Source organism: Haliotis asinina, chromosome 10, assembly GCF_037392515.1.
Source record: "Haliotis asinina isolate JCU_RB_2024 chromosome 10, JCU_Hal_asi_v2, whole genome shotgun sequence".
Taxonomy (NCBI): Eukaryota; Metazoa; Mollusca; class Gastropoda; order Lepetellida; family Haliotidae; genus Haliotis; species Haliotis asinina.
In genome coordinates this window covers 32,211,629-32,217,516 of record NC_090289.1, presented here as the reverse complement: position 1 = coordinate 32,217,516, position 5,888 = coordinate 32,211,629, and the positions used below count along the sequence as shown (strand labels likewise).

Below are 5,888 nucleotides of genomic sequence, written 5' to 3'. Positions count from 1 at the left end.
GTTTTCTATGCTGTATGTGTATTTGGTGTATATCAGAAATAAAAGGTTAAAAAAATACACAAAACAAACAATTCAATGGGCATTGATTTCAAATTAATAAAAGAATTCCTGACTGACACGATAAATAAGAAAATGCAGCTATGGTGTTATAGCTTCATGGGTAACTGTGATGTGGTCAGCATTTTTCAAGGATTATTACAGAAAGTGTATTGCTTGTAAATTATGTGGACCATGTGCCATGAGAACGTTTTGATCAAAGGAATGTTTGAATAAAACTACACCCAACATTTTGCTTACTCAAGTGCTAGAAAAACAATGATATGCCATTATAAGAAGGGTTTTGCAAACAGCTTCAACAATATGGAAGTCAACGCCATGCCCATAAAAATTATGTTATGACAGCAAACAGACATTTTGACATTTTGGAAAAAGACACTTTTTACACATTAATATTTCTGACAAAAATCATATTTTATGTTTCTTAATGCCTTAACAAACTATTATTACTCGCCTGCTAAAGATACTGCAGTGTAATATTTTTACGGCAATATTACACTAGCGTAACACTGCTTGACTTACGACGTCAAAGTCGTGACGTCACAATGCTAATGTCGCTGTCGCAATTTTACTAACACCTTGCTTGACTCGTGGAAAGCAGAGAGTCCTCAGCTTTCGCCGCAGTTTGTCAATTTATGTTAGCGAGTAATAAACAGAATACAAAACTCGTTTCCATGAAATACCATTTTTAATAAACTCGTTACAAGAATTAGTATCAAACTTGCTTTCCCTCGTTTGATACCAATCATTAACTCGTTTAATAAAAATGGTATTACAGGGAAGGTCGTTTAGTATCCTCCATATATCTTTGGGAAAAAGCATCTTGGGGGCTTGTTGTAAAATATGGGTGTAAATGGATATATTACACTGTGTGGGATAAAGAAACAGATTCTACCTTTAACACTTCAACAAACTCAGCTCTTTTTGAGAAATTAGAAAAAAATATTTGTTTCTATTAGACAGAGTAATGAGATCCACTTATATGTGACAAATGAACACATATTCTTACCAAATATAATAAATGAACCATTTGAAATAATCACTGTAATGGATATTTGTTCATTCCAAAGGACAACAAGACAGACTCTAAAGAAATCACATCTTTCAACACTACTACATAAACTCATAGTTTTGGAGCAATAACATTAATTTAACATTTTATAAGGGTATTATATACTCATTTATCTAAGTACAGGGTACAGACACACATTCTTGCTTCAATTAACGTAACTGCATTTTGAGCTTTATATACATATATGATTCAATTTCAAACAGATATTTATTCATTTCAAACAATAGCTGCATTCTAACCTTTGTATGGCAGGTTTCAACAATTCTGGAAATTGCTAGAGGAGATTAAGACAAATTTGACTGTTTAATCTTCAACATTAGGCTCCAGCCCTGGCACATGGTTGATGCTGAAAGATAATCAAGCTGGCAGTTTCCTTGAAATGGAGAATACACAGGGGCTAATTTTGTGTGCAAGTGTCAGGGAGGTCGGGTGAAAAAAACCACAAACATCTGCTTTGGATTTGTAAACATCTTGTTGACATTTCTTTTTCAAATGAAGAAGGCCTATAACCTTGGTGGTTTTTGACATCAGCTTGGTAGTTTTGGAGAATGTTAATCTTGATTGTGTCACCATAGCAACTCACTGCGACATTCAAATACAAGATAACAAAGACTTAATAAATGACATGAAGGCTCCACTATTTTGTAAAATATGCTGTTGTCATCACCAATGGTGTCCTTCATCATGGTCAACATTATCATCATGGCCATCGTCATCGTCATCATTTTTTTTTCTTTATTTCCTGACATTTCACACAAATGCAAGTTTATCCTTAAAAATACCTAGTAAGGAAGGTAAGCATCGTGCGCTTTGAGGAAGTACAACAGAGAAGTGTTTGTATGTTAGCTTTTCTGGGACACAGTGATGGATCTGTGACAGGGTCAGCCATTCAGACCTCTCTCTCCATCGTCAACAACGTCCATCAAACACAACAACATCAATATTGGGGCTTCCACAAAATCTATTTTTCAGATTAGGAACCCAAATGCTGTTGTTTTCGCTCCAGAGCAATCGACATGCAAACACTATTTTTGTCTCGCATGGAAATGCTTGCTCTGTCCTGGAAGCCAGGTTGAAGAACTTGGTTTCATGCAAGGAATTTTAAGAGTGACACCAAGATATGTTACACTTGACTGCTACCATTCCTTTACATCAAGGGAATCTGGGAAATCAAAGGAAATTCTGCTATGTCAGATGCTAGAAAAGTGATGGTCTTTTAGAATCTTGCAGCTGCACTAAAAGTGTTATCCAATAATTAGCATGACACTTCCCATCCTAACAAATTCTTGCTGATGTAGAACTAGCCACAGAATGTATCAGGTTACTATTAGCAAACAAGGAATATATCACTGTCCACATGTCCATAGATCAACAGCACAAGTATTAACTGCATCGCCTAATGGACAGTGACAAACACAGGTGTCCAACCTGGTCAAGACATGCAGCATGGGTGATAAGGATCTCTACATTTGGCTAAGGATGCTACTGAAGCAATCAGTGAAAAAGGGAATAAATTAATGTAGTTTTATTTGACATTTCATAACCATGGTTTTTAGCAAAATGCCAGCAATATCACAACAAAAGAAACCTGATAGGGACATTTGGGGAATCAATCTCAGATTTTGGAGTCACAAGCGATCACTTTAACTAGTAGGCTACATAACTTGAAGAGCCCAGTAGGGAACTAAAACAACAAATAGCACCAGTGATGAAATTTTGTCCCACTTGTTTATGCTATTACATGCTGTTGTCAATGTTAATCCGCAGTCTGTCACAACATACAATGCATGCAAAGCTCTCACTGTTTGGTTGTATTCACATTTAGCTTGATATTGTAAGAATCTACATCGAACTGTCGCTCAACATAATAAACAAGTTGTCATCCATAAAGCTGTGTTTCATTTTTGATCAGATAACAAGGTTACATGGTCACATGGTGTCATATCCTGTGAAGTCATAATAACAAGCAGATGCATAGTCTAAAAATAAGCAAGGTCACAAAATGTCATATTCTCAAACTTAATTTTGATGAGGTCACAAGGGTGTGCACTGGGAATCTATTTTAGGATTCCCTTGGGCATTTTGACATGGGAATTTATTAAACTGCCAATTGACATATCCACACCTTAGCAATAAATCAACAATACATCAATTGACAGTTATTTAATAAATACACCAAGAGACAAATGTGTCAGAATACTACTTTCCAAAACGCTTATTGGAATATATGTCAGGTTTTGTTTGACATACAAAATTCACTGACAGAAAACATGACAAAAATAACACTTGCTTCAACTTTCATGCATTTAGTGCCCCAGTTTATACATGACAGACCTAGATATCATTTGATGATTGCTCTCATCAAGGCCAGGGCTGTTGGTGATTCACAACTATTACAGCCATGCAGGATGCCTGTGACCTTTATCTTATTTCCCCTCTGCAGATATGTCATATATAGATCATATACACCAACCGGGAGTTATTGCAAGAGATATGCAACTACATAAGTATGTGGAATTCATGTATTTCCGCTCTGTACACATACCACATACAGATCATATACACCGAACAGGAGTTAAAGCAAGAAACATGAAATTGTGTTGCCATGTTACCACACAACCTTGTTTCTGTAGGTATGATACATGCCGGTATAGAGAGTGAGTGAGTTTAGTTTTACGTCGCACTTAGCAATATTCCAGCTATATGGCGACGGTCTGGAAATAATCGAGTCTGGACCAGACAATCCAGTGATCAACAACATGAGCATCGATCTGCGCAATGGGGAACCGATGACATGTGTCAACCAAATCAGCTAGTCTGACCACCCGATCCCGTTAGTCCCCTCTTACGACAAGCATAGTCACCTTTTATGGCAAGCATGGGTTGCTGAAGGCCTATTCTACCCCGGGACTTTCACGGGTCTCATACCGGTATAGACCATATACATCAAACAAGAGTTATTGCAGGTAATGTACAAATGTGCAACTATGCTACCATAAACCTTATTTTCCCTCTAGTAGGTCAGGGATTTATATCATCATATCTACCAACCAAAAGTTATTGCATGTGATATGCAGTTATGTTACCCTACAGCCTTTAAACACAGAGCCAGGTGCGTGTTTATTCTGTAGATGTCAACTCCGCATGCTTTGTGACCAGAATTTACTTAAGATAAGGTTAATAGTATACCAGATAGAGCAACAAAATCTATTTGTGCAGCCCATAATCTTCGTGGCTCTGTAAACAAATTAAGTGAGTGAGGGAGTAAGACTGTATAGCTGAAGCCATTGAATAGATACACCTCTTTGGTTCACCTTTACGATAGAGGTAGGATACAGGAAATAATTCTATCTTGGACTCTCAACAGAGTTTAACATTTAATGAACTTAACATTTTATGCTGATTTTCATTAAATTGTAGCTATGAAGTTTGCGGTTACCATAATATTTTCATGTTTATCATAAATCAGAATTAGCATAGCCATCTACTGATCATTTCTTCCTTTATAAAATTCTTACTAATAAATATATATTCATCATAATGTAGAAGAATTATAATTTGAAACAATGCTTTTAAGGCACATAAAACATACATTTTGACTTTTCATTTTTTAAATCAACTTTCAAAGAACAATAAATTGACTACAGAACCAATTAAATGCAAAATCTGCCTTTAATGTGACAATTTAATGACAAATTCAACATACATAAACTGGAATAAAAAAAAATCTTCATATGAAAGAAAACTTGTAAAATATACACAAGTTTTCAGGATCCTTATATGTTAATTAAATATGCAAAATCATTCATTGTAAAATGTCACTAAAATTCTTCTTATTCTAAATACCAAACAAAAAAAGAAATATCAAACTTCAAAACAAACCCTGAGAATACCCTTACTTTAAAGTCACCATAGTAACATTACAAAATGGTCCAGTTTGTAACAAATAGAAAATGCATTGTTATCCGAAGGATATGCACAGAAATAGTGATGTACACACAGGGAATCTTGGCAATTAACAAATGCAACTTGAACAATTAGGACAGTTGTTAGGGCTGTAGCACTGTCCTGTTTCAGCTTGCACCATTAATTACACAATTGTTCTGCAAGTGGGGGCACTTCCAGAATGGTTATTTCTGGAGACTCCCTCCTGGAGGACTGTTCATCAGCAAATTCAGTAATGTGCATATATGCAAGTAATTCTTGTTGAGTAAGTGAGTTTGGCTTTACGTCGTTTTTAGCAATATTCCAGCGATATCACGGCGGGTAACACCAGAAAATGGGCCTCACACTTTGCACCTATGTGGGGAATCAAACCTGGGTCTTCGGCGTGACGAGTGAACACTTTAACCACCGCCCCTAATTCTTGTTGAACTGATCAAAGCTTATCCAAAGAAAGCATGTTATGCTATCTAAACTGACTGAGAGCAGGTGGCACCCTCATTGTTAGGTTCATCATACTGAATACATGGGTTTGATTCACAAACTGGGTACATGTTGCTAAGGATGTCAATCACTGGATTGTCTGGTACAGACTTGATTATTCCCAGATTAATGTTTTACAGCTGATATATTGCTACACATGTAACATTGAAGAAACATGTGAAAGTCATCAACTACATGTGAGGTGGAGTGTGAGTGAGTGAGTGAGTCTTCATTTAGCATCATTTAGAACAGTAGTTAATTTCTTGTTTTATCATGGCACGAGTCTATGTGGAAGGATACTTGATGTCCAGGTACAATACAACTGATTTTGTAA

The 5,888-nt window shown here is 36.2% G+C and overlaps 1 protein-coding gene across 3 annotated transcripts in view; it reads right to left on the bottom strand.

Annotated features, from left to right (window-relative positions):
• Positions 1-5,888, bottom strand: part of LOC137298869 (LIM and SH3 domain protein F42H10.3-like) — a 108,229-nt gene that overhangs the window by 56,003 nt on the left and 46,338 nt on the right. The gene's annotated exons all lie outside the window — the stretch shown is intronic.